At 44.0% G+C, this 14,871-nt stretch overlaps 1 protein-coding gene across 2 annotated transcripts in view; it reads right to left on the bottom strand.

The window, feature by feature from the left end:
- The window catches only part of TNRC18 (trinucleotide repeat containing 18), an 88,809-nt gene extending 87,928 nt beyond the window's left edge, over window positions 1-881 (bottom strand). Inside the window, exon 1 of one of the 2 annotated variants that reach the window (XM_026650589.2) lies at window positions 800-881. The gene's annotated coding sequence lies outside the window, so the exon portion shown is untranslated. Of the gene's footprint in view, window positions 1-590; window positions 761-799 lie in introns of those variants that run through there. The other variant, XM_026650587.1, reaches the window with a different exon arrangement.
- Window positions 882-14,871: the final 13,990 nt, after the last annotated feature.

Here is a 14,871-nt window from a genome sequence, read left to right as displayed (position 1 = left end):
AATATTTCCCAGCTTGGTTTTTTTAAAAAACACACACACACCCTTTATCATTTCAAATAGAGCTTTAATGGATTCCAGAGAAAACGTTGTTCTTAACGGGACGGGACGGGACGGGACGGGGGGGGGGGGAATAGAGCCGGAGGTTGGGGTTGTTTGCTCCAAGGATCAGTGGGGGTGGGTGGCTGTTGGGTCGAGGAAGAAACTAAAGATCCTTCACTAGACCGTAAGCGAAGGCAGCTACTCTTTAATATTTTCTAGAGGCCGGTGAGTGTGTGTATAACCTTTTCAACAGAGGTTCCTATAGAAACATAGGTGATAAGAGCCAACTGCAGCCCGGCTGGTTAAAATAATCCCAGAATAAATGCACGTTTGAGGAGAGTCAATAGTCCCTTTATATAGCTCCTTTGAAGGCAAACAACTCCCCCCCCCCCAAAAAAAAAATCCGATCTGAAAACACGATTAAAGAGCAATGATCTGTGGTCAAAAATCCCAACTGACATTTCATTTCATTTGCATTTCACTGCAGGGCTCCTACGAGACCCGTCTCCCTCCCCATTTTAATAAACATTCCTGGCTCTGTTTTTTCCCACCTCGTGTTGAGTTTCAAAGACGATATTTCTCTCCCCAGGCGAAATCTGCTTAGGTGGGAGAAGCCCGGCTGCCCTAGCTGGAGCGGGGAGAGGAGAGAGAAACCGAGCGACTCTGTATTTGATATTACAATGCCTCTTTCAGCATAATCCGTTTGCACACTGCGTTGTTGGTCTGTTGGTGTTTTCCCCGCCTGGGAAGATGAACATACCTTGTTTTAGGGAGACACACACACACACACGGCCCCATGTAAACGGAGACCCTGTCTCAAAATTCAGCCGCCTTCCTCACGAAAAAGCATGTCAACTATTTTTAACAGCAAGCGAGACGTGCCTCCTTTTAACCTTCAGAGGCGATCTGGAAGGCTCTGATACTGTAATGGTTAACCAATGCTCCGCATGAGCGAGAGACATTGTAAACAGCTTTGTTTTGTTACTCCGGTTTGGGATTAACTGCTCTACGGTTTGGTTTGGTTTGGTTTGATGTATTTATTTTAAAGCCTTAGATTTAACAGTTTAGGCGTTTAAATCAGTCGAATTACCTCTTCTCCCCTAAGCAAGCAGTCCTGAAATTCGTCAAGCAGTTAGAAACTCTCCTTCCCCCCCCCCAACTTGGGTATTTACAGGGGGAGGGGAAATCGAATTTAATTCCAGTATAAATAATAAAAAAAAAGTCGAGTCCTGTAGGATAGTTTCAAGTTGCCCATAGTCAAACCGTAGCGAGCGGGTTTCTAGGCTGCCCTCTTTTGGAAGCAGAAGAGCAGGGAAGAGAGGCGAGGAAAGGAAGGGGGGGGGGGGAAAACCCCAAACCTAAAATAGTAATGAGCCAAGAGGAAAAAAGCAATTCTGTATGTTAAAGCAAAGAAGATCTCATCCCAATATCACCCCGGCGCCTTCTGAAACCCCAGTGAAAGGACGGCAATTTCAGCAGGACTCATCAACAGTGGATTGATCCCAAATTAGCCAAAGGATCCACAAGAAGAAAGGGGGTGGGGGGAGGCCGGGCGAGCAGAGAGAGCGGCCTGGTGGGAGGGGGGAAGAGAAGGCTATTGCAAAGAAAATTAATGCAAGTCCGTAGCTTATGGCTGCCTGAACAGAATGCTGAGAGATTTTGAATGGCCATTGGAGCAGCACTGAGTGACAGCTTCCCTCTGAGTTTACGCTTTATTCCTCGAAACGCTTGCAAATTCTATATGCAATTTAAAAAAAAAAAAAATTCACCGCTAATAAATACCCTAACGAGCAAGGCAGGAACCATCCAAACCTTTCTCTTTGGACTTCTCAACTCCTGGATTCGGAATCTTTCATTTTTGTTCTCCTTTAGCAGACCAAAGGGGGGGAAAAAAATAAAAAACGGCTTAATCGCTTTTATGTGGCTTTAAACGCATATTGTATAAATGTTTAATGTTTTCACACCCGGATCCTACAAGACGCTGTAATTGTGATGGTGGGGTATGTATGCAATAAATCATTTAGTTGCTAATAAAAAATGCTGCCTATTTGTCCTTAGTTTGCCAATGGCGCTTGCATTTTTCAAGTGTGTTTCTCATCAGTGGGGAAGGGAATCTGCATTTCATTAAAGCTGCAATTTCTCTGTTGATCAATCTTTCTCTCTCCCCCTCACTCCCCGCTTTTGTCAGCCACCCAAACCCCCCAAAAAGCTTTAAGCCAGAAAAAATGTACTAGGTCAACTCTCCATGCAAGGAGCTATTTTTAATAGCATTTTATGTAATCAAATGGTTACCCAGAGATGTTGTTATGGAGGGAGAAATGCAAAGCAAATCCCATAACACGGGCTGCCTTCCGCTGTAAACAATACTGGGTGGGTTATTTTTCCTTCCCCCCGCGGAAAAAAAAATTCAATAAGCTAGCTTTCCATCGCCAACTGCAATCTTATCCTGTAGCAAATATTTAATTGCCTTGATCTTTGCCACTGATAGCGAAATCATGGATTTCTCCCTCCCCCCCCTTTGGTGCAGTCGGGCTGATAGAGACCAGCTGGGTGGGAGCCATCTTGTAGGCTGGGTGGAGTACCAGGGGAGAAAACACATTCTTTAAAAGCCTGGTATCCTCGCCTCTGAAACTTTTCTTCCCCCCACCTCCCCAATATATAAGAGACCGTGGGCTATCAGCCGCCTGCCAGGTTAGTAATTAACCCCTTTAAATAAAGTTACCTTTCCCGGTCTCAGCTCGGGGAGAAGATTCCAAACACTTTCCTAAATAGCTATGTTTTAAAACCGTGCTTTTACGAGTAACCTTTTGTTTTCCTCTACGGTCTTGTGTGTCTGTAACTGGTTTTCCTGCCTAAAGATTTAAACCCAAGACTCCAGAAATCCATGATTCGAATCAGGCGGAGGGAGGGAGCCATTTTCTCTGCTTCCCCCCCCCCCCTTTCGGTTTCTTTCAAACCAGAAAAATGTCTGGGTTTCTACTACTTTCAGATCTATATAACCCACCAAACCCAACATTTCCCCTCGTCTCCCACCTCTCTTCGGTTTTGAGTTATGTTAGTCAACTTTTTTTTTTCCCTCTGAACGGAATGTACAGAAACTCAACGGAACTTATCTGGTCCATTTCTTTTCACGTAGCAGCAGTCATAGGCTCTTTTCTCTGCCAAAGGCACATATGCCCTTCAAACCAGCCGACCTGCTCTGTATTTGTATTTGCAAAATACACTGAACTGAATTAAAGCGCATTAGGGATTTCCCACCCCTGCATTGTTCTACGCGGCGTTAATTAGATTAGACTTTCTTTTGTTTTGCTATTGTTTGTTCTATACCGTTGAAATCTTGGGTTGCTTTTTGAGGCACTGTACAACAATAAACACACCATTATTCCCAGCTGGGTTGACAAAATACTTTTCCTTATCAAAGGACACTCCAACCTTGAAGCGGTCTTTGCACTGTTTTCCCACAAAAGCCAAACCCGTTTGCCTTCCGAGGCACCTCATTTGTCTTCTTTTCCCTCTCCAGATCCTGGGATATGATACTGATCTCTAGCTGCCTCGTTGGAGCTATTTTAATCAGCTTTTATGAAAGAATTCCTAGCAGAAACCTAATCGCTTACCCCAGTTGTAAATACAAATTAGAAGACCAGCGTTGGTTTTAATACTATCCTTTGTAGTTTATCGATAGGTGGGACAGAGTACGTGTATGTATCTTGTGCGTATATTTAAATACGCGACTACACTTCTATTCACACTCCCTTTAGAACACAATAGTGGTTGGTTTCATGTGGAAAAGAACCCCTTCCCCGAGCTTTTTCTAATCGGGGGTTTATTTATGGCGCTCAAACCAGTGGGACACGAGCAATATGCCAGCCTGGATCTTCGGAAACTTTTCTTTGAGAGTTTTAAAACTATTTACTCCTTTTTATTTTAGCGATTCATAGTCAGAAGACGCCTTTGAAATCTACCAACTAGTAGCACCTCCTTGGTGTAGAAACGTTACAGTATATAAAAGGCTTAAGCGAAGCACTCGTCTGCTGCTTTAAAAAAATGATAAGGCTTTCATCTATAAGATCAAAGGCTCTCCCCCCTTGGTTTTTTTTGCTTGTAAGGTTGAGAATTTGAACCCGAGCGCTAGTTACAAGGATTTTAGTTCTTATAGAATTTTCTCCCCCTATGTGGTCCTGGTTATTTGCTCAAAAATATATGGAGCTGGGTTTATTTGTCTTTGTTTGTTTCCTTCTGAAATTTGAGTCTATTTTTTTTTAAACTGAGTTTGGTTCATTTTCGCTCGGCGCCTTTGGTAAATGATCGACATTTATTCTTCGGAATTGCTAATTAACTGGGACCTCGATAGGTTTTGCTATAAAGACTGGTGTCTGAATAAGAGGAAGTAATTTTCCCCTGTCCCCCTCAACTAAAGCCTTCCATGAAACCATGTAACTCAGCAAAAAAAAAAAAAAAAAAAAAAAAAACCCTCATGTTTCTAGCAAGTCTAACAGTCATTCCTGAGCCAAATTTAGATTGGCTAGTAAGCAGATCTCAGCAGTAAATACTTGCAGATAGAAGAATTTAATCGTACAGTTGTGCCTAGCGTCAGATATATATGACGCTATATATATATATATAAAGATAATGGATATCTTGTGCAATTCCCTTTTTTCTGTACAACGTTTTTTGGAGTCCAGTGTCTAGGTGGCTTGTGAACACAGTTCTGCGTTTGGATTGGAAAGGAGTGAAATGTGCTCTCTGAAATTTCCAGCCATAAATTTTCTGTTTGCTAATGGGTCTCTTCCCTTTCCCCTCCTCCCCCCAAATTAAAGTGTAGCAGTAGGGCCTCTGAAGGGTTACCCTGGCTGCTGGCCTGTTTGAGATCTCCCCCCGACCCCTACCCCTTCTCCAGCCTCGTTTACTTTAAATCAGCCCCCAAGTTGTGGCAGAGGAGGGGAGAACGCTGTTTCCCAAGATAAGGGGACACTGCATGACTGAGTCGGCCAGTCCCTGACAGGATGAGTTTGATTTGCCAGGAGAGCAGTTGTTCACAAATGTATTTCTCTCGTTTACCCCTGGCAGGCTTTAGCAGAACACGTGGCAAAAAAAAAAAAAAAAATCCTGGGGAAAAAAGATAAATGTAAGATGGGAAGGTGGAAGGAACTTTTACCTGCCACATGATTTCTCAAGTAGCACCTAAATGTGGGGAGGGCCTTGGCTTTCACATACAAAAAACTGGAAGACGGTTCGTCTGTTTACACGGGATTCGGTGCCTGGGTGCATACACTTCCACCACCTCCACCTTCTGTCTGCTCCTTCGCTGGATCGCGCAGCGGCCGGCAACGGGGCTAGTGTTAATAGGACTCAATCGCTTACCGGGGGCGGGGGATAGATTTGCAATAGCTGCCCCGTATCTGATTAGAAATTCCGGAGTGTGTCTGGGAAATCTCCTGTGGCGGGAGCTGTCTAGGGAGGACCGCGTGTGTCGGTCAGAAAACCCAGGGACGGGTGGTTAGGCAGACACACACTTCGCTCACGTACGTTGCAGAACCGCCAGGTGCTTCCACCAAACCTCGGCGGGTTTCGAACACCTACTTCCACACACGGCTGAAAATCAAGTCGCACTGTCGGGCTGGCCGGGTTCTGGGAATGGGAGGACTGGGTCCCAGATAATACCACCGGGGTCATTCACTTACAATTCGTAGGAAACTTAATGGCTAGCGGATGAGATCACCCTGGATAGACTATTCACACGGGCCCTCGTTCTCCCTCGCTGTCCCAGGATAGTTTTTGAACAGCCGGGGGTGTGGTTCGGTTGTAGGAGGAGGCAGAACTGTTTCAGGATAACCCCGTTTTTTAAAAAACTTCCGAGGCCTCCTTAGCCTCTGAAACCCGCAGAAGCGAACCTCGCTGGCATTTATTTTGCCCCTTCCCGGCTATATCTTTCTACCCCCCCTCCGTCCCCATCCATATCCTCTTTTCCTCCGAGATCTCTCCCTTTTGCTGGGAACAGAACGTCCTGTCACCGCATCTGCATGTATTTATCTAGCAACGAGTCCCCCGTCTTCCTCTACCCAAATCTCTGCAATCCCGTTTCCAGAAGTGTCGGATGCTGTGCTTGCATTTCACGACGCATTTTTAACGGGCTTTCTCCACCTTTCCAGGGTGTTTTGAACTGCCAAGCTATATTTAAAGTGTAGAGGCGGTGACTTTCTATAGAAAACCCGACACCAACACAGAGGGAGCATCACCTACCCCCTCGCTAAAGCTAGGCTATCTTGTCCTGGCTTTGACCGTGGCTCCAAAATGGTTATTCCTGAAAAGATGAAGGGATTGCACAAGCCTCGGGCTGTCGAGACCAGTAGGGAGAGGGGGGGAGGAAGAGTGCTGGAACTGGGCTCCTGTGGAAGCTCCCCTAATGCACCGGTTGATTACACAACTTATAAACAAACTATACACAATGGAAACAAAAGGCCTAAGAGGCATGACAAATCTACACCACGCGGAGCCTGGCCCGTGGATAAGAAGCCGACTTTAAGCAGCAGAATGGCAGCTTTCAGACAGAGCAATTACCTGTAACTGCAGCATGCAAGGGAGTGCCTTACCTTTCAGCCCCTTTAGAAGGAAAGGAGAGCAGTGCCTGCCCTCCTCAAGGAAACAAAAAACCCAGCTGGGGAATTACAATCTACCCCCCCCCACACACACACCTTGTAGAAATTAATCCAGCAAAGCGATTGTTCCCTACTTCCCTCCCATAACAAATCATCCCCAAAGGTGTGAACTAAAGCCGCAAAGTTGATGCTGATTCGCAAAGGGAGCGAGAATGTTAAAGCCCTTCCGGAAATGTATTAATCGGTGTAATTTGGGAGATGGGAGACGTGTCCCTACTGCTGATCGCCCTTCGGATTTCTGTTGTTGGGCAGCTGGCTTGCACAGAAGCACAACGTTCCAACCCCAGCCAAGCTCGCTTCACCCGCAGAGCCCCCCAACACACACACACACGAGAGATCCTAGGAGAGGCCACTTCCTAATTTGTAAGAAGAAACCCGCTAACCACCCTGCTGACAACGGGTGAAAAATTTATAGCAAAACTTAAAATGCACGCCAGTGAGGCAGGGGTGGGTGTGCAGGTAGTTAACGAGACACTTTGGAAATCTGTCGGCTTTATGTCTTTTTAATAGGAAAGTATTCCCGCTATATTAAGATTAATGGCAAAGGGCTCTTTTTTCTTCATAAATACTGGTTGATTAAACCCAGCACCTTTTCCCTCTTGGCCCCGCGTGGCTACCGCGTTAGGCGAGGCTGAACAAGCTGTATGTATTAGAAGGAAAAGCTGGTGATGAGCACAGATGGAAAGGTAGCAAGAAAAATAATACAAGTGCATTAAGAAACCCTAAAATAATAATAACTAAAAACTAAACTATTCAAGGCGATGGGAACCTCACAAAACAGTAGGACGAGTTCCCTTTTAGGGAATCTTCCTGACCAAAGTGATCAATTAGAAAAAGGAAAGGGGGTAACTTGAAAGAGGCTGGTGTCATATTTAAAATTCCCTCTAGACTCTTTATTCTAAATTCAAGGTGCAACAATGCCTCAGTTAAGCGATGTTATACAGCATCCGTATCAGCACAAGGTCCTGTTGATGGGAACCTTTTGGCAGGATTCAAGGAGTATTAATGCTCTGCAGAGCATAACAAGCTTGCCTTTAAAAGTGTTGGTTTATGGCTTACATCAACCGTTCCAGGTTTCTTCATCAACATCTAACAATTCTATCAACATGGCCAGTTTGCAAATCTGAGTTTGCTTTTAATATTTGCTTTAAAATACCCTCCCTCCCCCGCCGCCACACACACGCAGGTGTTCCCTAGGGCACCCGTAGAAATACCTTTACTATTTGTAATATGTATGTTAGTTTAAATCCTAACCTGTCAAACTAATTTTTAATGGCTTTGGTTGGAACACTTAAAATAGATTTTTAAGGACATAAAACGTGTTAAACAGTTTTACTTTTAGTGCTGCTTAATATACAAAGAACACTGTGTCATAGGTGCTGGAACTAGGAGTGCTGACTTGAAGAAGCAATAACAACCCAAATACATGGTTCCTGCCTTCATCGCTCCCCACTAAAAAAAAATGTTCCGGCACCACTGCACTGTGTATAGACACATTCATCCACACCCAGTGTTCTTTATAGTAATACTAATCAGACATGATGGCTGAGCTCTGCCATTATCTCAGAGTTCATGCTGGCTGAGATGTGAGAACTCACCAGTTATACGTGTACCATGGGAGGGGACACTTTATGTCATTCTCTCTAGTGATGAGAAAGGTCAGAAGTGAGCTCACCGATCCAGGTGTCTTTTTATAGGTACCTGTGTTTACATAGCGAGAGAATAAAGGGCACTTTCATGGGCAGATACTGTTGTGTTTTTATTGAAAGTTGCTGGGGCCATAATCCAGGGCCACACAATCTCTGCCCAACAGATAAAGTATCAGCCTTCTAATAAGCACACTTTATGTGTATGTCAGGGTTGTTCTTTAAATCTATAATCCCCCAACTACATTTACACTGGATATCAAGTTTAAAAACTGTACCCAGACAGGTTTCAAAGTAGCAGCCGTGTTAGTCTGTATCCGCAAAAAGAACAGGAGTACTTGTGGCACCTTAGAGACTAACAAATTTATTTCAGCATAAGCTTTTGTGGGCTACAGCTCACTTCTTCAGATGCAGACAATCACTACACTCTCCAGTGATCTCACACACGCACACAAATTAAAAAACCCCTCCATATCACTTAGGGGTGAAAACTTTTCACAAAGTGATCGCTCCATATCTGACCTCTCAGTCCTCATCCTCAAACGAACCTGGACAACACCTTCAAAAGACAAGCCTGGGAGCTTAAATTCATAATTATGCTAGACAGACTCTAAAACTCATGGATTTAAAGACACTGGATCTATGGCTTATTACAAACAATCTGTAACCCACTAACCCCTTTTTTTTTGGCAGAGGTGTTAACTGGCCACTTCACCTTGAATGGTCTCTTGCACTATGTGTTAACTACTCATGATAAACAATCTCTTCCACCTTGTGCTGTGACATTCTGATCACCTTTCCCAGTCCTGAAGAAGCTTGAAAGCTTGTCTCTTTCACCAACACAAGCTGGTCCAATAAAAGATACTACCTCACTCACCATGGCCCAGTCATTTAGGTCACCCTGCCTTTTCTGATCTGTTCTGTGGGTGTTTGATTGGGCACTTTTGAAGATATGCTGCTGACGTTTAGAATTTCCAATTTGGGTTAAACATTTGAACTTGAGTCTGGCATCATCTTCTGAAACAATATAGTGTTTTGTTACAGTGGAAGATATCACAGTGTAAAATACAAGGGGTAAAAAGCCTGTAATTGAGAAGCCTCTTTTCCTACACAGTACACATACGAGGCAGACAGTATATCTTATATTTGTTATTTTCCAAACAAAAATAAAATGTTCACCTAATGTCAGAAAAAAATATAGAATATTAGCCAACTGTGAATTCCAAGACTAAAATTACTGCTTGGATTCTTAGGATTTTGACATAGCTCATCTATTTTTAAAACCAGTCTAATACAAGGAGAATGCAATTACGCCTTTCACTGGGAAACACTTTCTTTTAGCAGAGAAATGTAAAACATTTTCTATCCAAATTTTCAGTCTCTATAGAACTCAGGGTTATGATAGGGCTCAATATGATAGTTTAACACAATTGTATGTCCAGGCAAATGGGAATTCTCACTCCTGAATGGCAAGATTTTTATGTCATCACAGTGAATTAGATATTTTTTCTTGAACTGCCTGTCAGTTAAGCCAAGAGTATGTATGTTCCTGGGGGAGGAGGGGTATGTGAGTGAGAGAGACCACAAGTGTTACATAAAGATTTTATATAAAATATATCTAGTTTGCTTTAAACCCTTTTTTCCCATCTCCAACCCCACAACAGCTGCAGGTATTTTAATATGCATACAAAACTGATTTTAAAATGGAAAAAAAAAATATTCACAACTGCTCTTGCCATTTGGATAGTGGGGAACCTTAGCAGGGCATGTTAAAGGAGACATTAAGAGCTGTGCCTGGGAGATCATACAGCATTTAATCAGCAGGAAACACAGAGAAAGAAGTTTATAAGTTAGCTGCACGGTTCTGTGTCTTTGCTCTGTCCTTCTTCAAATTCACTTCTCCTATCTGGTGCTATTTAAACAAACCAAACACTCTACGAACTGGAAAATCCAGATTTGCAACATCACCCTGAGAAAGCAGCCTTCCTAAATAAAAAAAATATATATATACACATACACACAGTTTCTGCCCAAGGTTAAATTCCAGCATGCACATTTTTACAGCAAATCAAAGATAGTATTTCTCAAAATAAAGAGCTCTGTGGAAGGCTTGTGGAAGTAAATAAATGCCTGTTTACCTGAAAATGTACTCTCTGAAGCCTGATCAGTAACCTTGGGGCACTTGAATTTTGGTCCCTTAAAACACACACCCTCCCTCAGTTTGGCCAAGGCTGCCATGTAAACCCAAAGCCTAGAGCAAAAGCCTGAAAGAAAGGGTTAAACCAGAATGGTCCATGGAACAGTTCACATATGGTCATAAATAAAACATATTGGAAGTGCCTGGGGGAGTGGGCGAATTCAAGTCACCAGTTTCAACATCCTTTTGGTGCACACACTTTTGCCAGGGAGAAACTCCAAGAAGGTTCAGCTCTAGGCACCTACAGACCACAGCACTGCATCCAAACTGGGCTTCAGAACAGCCCAATGGCTACCTTCTTGGCAGAGCAAAGCCAATTAGATAATATCCATATGAATAAGCAAGTCCCTGACCCTGAGACTCCTTGGATAAGGGCTGACTAACAAACTGGTGACGAGTTCAGTGTGATAGGGAGCAAGGGTGGCCTAGTGGTTCCAGCAGGAAACTCCTGCATTCTGGCCCCCAGCTCTGCCACGGAGTTGCTGTGTGACCTGGTGTAACTTACCCTGCATGGGGACAAACAGGCATATGTTGCCTTCAATGCTACTACTCTGGGTAATAACCATTGCGCTCTGTAGTGTTTGAAAGATCAAGCGCTTTGTGCCTCAGTTTCCCCATCTTAAAACAGGAATAATACTGCCTACCTTCCCAGGAGCATTGTGATTATTTATTTAATACTTGTAAATGTACTTTGAAATCTCTAGATAAAAGGCACTATATAAGCACAGAGTATTAATAATATAAAATAGCGTAAGCTTTTAACAGCCGCTAATGGCCATTAAAACAAAGCATCTATAGCTTTATTTCTAATAGAATCGGAATTTCCATTCTACTCTGTGTATTTCAAAGCCTGCACACACAATATAAATTTACTAGCTCTGGGCCTGTCATGACAAGGTGCAATCAATAAATCATGCACCAGTGGAGGCTATTCTGTATGTCAAGTCGGATTTCTACATTTGGGTGTCCAGGCTATGTAGGTGCCTTTCCAGCTCCTTGGCACAGCTTTAAGAGTCCTTATGCTGGGCTTGTAGAAATTCCAAGAAAATCAAATTCTGTATCTGCCAAAGGAAAGGAACAAGGGGCTCAGTAGAAAACTCTTGCTTGTAAGGAAACTTTGTCCTAAGGGGGAAAAGCAAGTATGCTATCCTGGCTTGAAAACCGCATGTTACATGCTGATCATGCCAGCTGACCAGTCTGAAAAATCCAAGCCACTAACAGATTACCATGAATGTTTGTCTGGAGCATGGCACATCCAGATAGGTTCAGTAATGAATGGATGAGTTTTATGACAAGAACAATCCTAATCAAAGCAGATGCTCTTCTGCTTCTTTCTAGGCTGCTCCAGAAGTAATTTCTATAACCAGTCACCTTAGTTGAGATTTCAGTAGTTTTCCTACTAAATCCCTTAAACAGCTCATCTCTACACTTCATATTTTAAAAGAGAGGGAGGCAAGCACAACTCCTATTCTGGCTCTAGGTGGTCTGGTGCAGAGGGATGCTTTCCTGTTTCTATATTTATAGTTCCCTTTTGCATACATTGTTCCAAAATTTATTTGCCTTCCTTTAACTTTTTGCCAAATGTTCCTGAACAACTGCCATCATTAAGGGGCCTCCTCCTCCCCCTCACTATGTACTGTAGAAGGCAGTTGAAACTGCATGATAAGATCATGCTGAAGGGATGCAGGTGATGTGCAGGATGGAAAAGGCCCGTAAGCCGATAGCACCCCCTACTGAATAGCCACCAACAGCCCCTTCAGCCTAACTCCATGCTTTTGAAAACAGAGAGTGTTAAGGGATAACCTGGCTGGAGGGATGCTCCAGCTACTCCACACAACCCATACCCCCAGACCCTTGGTGTGGTAAATTGCAATGTTGATTACTGCAGATGGGGCCCAGGCAGTGGCCACATGGCATTTCTGGGGTGTATCTACAGTCACCAAGAGTCTAGTGATAACCAGATGTCCAGGGCAGCCTCGATTATTCAGCCATCCTGGGGAAATCTCTGAGTAACTTTAACTAATCAAGATTTTAGATAACAGAGAGACCTGGCACTTCACAGATGTCAGGGGATGGGTCTCTGTTGTGGAGAAGAGGGATTTGGGGCTCAAATCATCCCGGCTGAACAAAAGATACATTCTTTCAAAGAAGATACCTCAAAATAGACCACCAAGCGGGCCTTGTGATTATTGGTGACACGTCGCAGGCACATTGCCATCAGAAAGAGGGTACCACAGTAGTAAAAATAGCTATTAGAAAAGTTTCAAATAAATATCTCCCAGCCACTATATTGCAAAACAAATCTTCAGCGAGGCAAGTGGTAGTTCCTGGTGGGGGAGCTCCCCTGGTGTTGGATAATTGCTTCTCTGTCGGGGAGGGGTGCTCACTGCATCCAGTTTCCAACATGTGCAAGAGAGACCAACCTGAAATTTCAGCTAACCCCCACTTATAATCGGTGCCTTGAAAAATGTGTGCACGCTGCAGCTGCTCATTGCAAGAAAGACCCTCTTCTCACCTAGTAACACGTCATGTCCTCCCTGCTCAAAGCTGCTTTCGACTAATGCTTCCTCCTCTCTATGAATCAGAGCTACCCTGGGAGCCTTGGCCCAGTGAATTCTACTACTGAAATTGTCACCACGGCTGTATAAACAAACAAGGCGCACTGTCTCCGCCCTTCAGTCTGTATTGTTCCAGCACCGTTTCCCCATGACAATGCTTTATTTATTTTCCCTCTCTTTTCATACAGTTGCCAGCTCATTTGTTAGCCCTGGCTAACGGTCTTTTTTCACTTAAGTTAAACTAGTTGCTTTGCCAGTCCAGCCGTCAGTGGGCGAAGAAGGCACCCGTGCTTGCAAGACAATAAGAATAGTAACTAATAATGCCATTCCATAAGTGGCACTGCTGCTTAGGAGAACATGCAGACACCTGCCCCAGTTCATGGCACAGTGCATCTCTTACTGACAATTCAGCTGCCGGTCTACGAATCTGGATGGAAGGAGGTGACCCTGTTCAGAGGCTTTCTTGAAATGCAGGAGAAACGCTCTGGAAAAATAGACTATCAGGCATAATCTCCCTTTCCATGGGAGCCTCCATCTCCTCTGATCCTTCAAGGACATATAGGTAGTTCTTTCGGCAACAGCTTGTGCTGGCTTGCAAAGGGTTCTTGCATTAAATGACGAGGGAGGGAGGGGGAGAGAGGGGGGAACAAACTATTTCATTGTCTTCTTGAGGGCTTTTGGAGTTTGCAGGAAGATGCTCTGTTTCACCCCTTCCTCCCCCCCCCCCCCCACTCCTGCTTCTTAGCTTTTTATTATTCTCCTGCATTTGCTTTTAAGCAGGAACCAAAAAAAAGCATAATTTCCCATGGCTAATTCTTTGAAATAATTCTCTCTTCTTTTTCATCTCCCCAATCCTCTTCTGCACGTGTCTCAGAGTCTAAACACAAACTCAGAGCGAGAAAATCCTATGGCTAGAGATCAGTCTCGAATGCCTACCTTCCCTGCCCTTCCCCCTCCCCCCTTCCTTTTATCTCAGGCATATACATTTTCTGCGCAGAACAAAGTTAAAGCCAGAGTCCCCATCCAATGTACTGCAACGTTTGTTTCGCTCTTGATTTTTTAAAATCGCGTCCTCATGATAAATAGAACAACAATCACCTAGGAGTCTAATTCAAGCAAATGGGCATTGTGGCCACCAGCTGCACAGATAACTATTACATCCTGGATACCTGCACAGATTGTTTTTCTTTTTTAATATTTCCTGTTTTAAGTATTGGGAAAGATTATCTAAAACCTCATGTTTCAAGGCTTAAACCAGTCTCTAGCTCTTATGAGTTAGGGGGCGGTTTCCACAGGGGAAAGATTATCCCACACCTGCCCATGATGGGGTTTCTTGCACCTCCCTCTGAAGCATCTGCTGCTAGCCACTTTACTATTTGCAGGACTGGGACAGGTGGGTCTAGATAGGGTTGCCAATTTTGGTTGGACATATTCCTGGAGGTTGCATCGCATGACATTATCTTTAATTAATCTTTAATTCCTGGATGGTTGGCAACCGTAGGTCTAGGCCTTCCCAAAACTAAAGGTCTTCTCAACTAATGGGAAGGAACCACTAAGCCCAGGTTGCAGTTGAATACGTGAGACAATGGAAGAAAAACATGAATGGGAGTGAGGTCAAAGGTTGAGAATGAGGGAGCCAGAGGGGCACACAGCAGAGAACCCCGGACAGTGTCCACTGCCCCTCAAAGGCATCCCAGAAGTCAGTGGACAACGCTTAGAGGAACTCTGCCCAGAGGCGTGACTTGTTAAGGGACTGGAGAGAGGCCCCTCGGCCG

Source organism: Terrapene carolina, unplaced genomic scaffold (genome assembly GCF_002925995.2).
Source record: "Terrapene carolina triunguis isolate 2854851 unplaced genomic scaffold, T_m_triunguis-2.0 Scaffold93, whole genome shotgun sequence".
Taxonomy (NCBI): Eukaryota; Metazoa; Chordata; order Testudines; family Emydidae; genus Terrapene; species Terrapene triunguis.
This window is presented reverse-complemented; position numbering and strand designations above follow the sequence as displayed.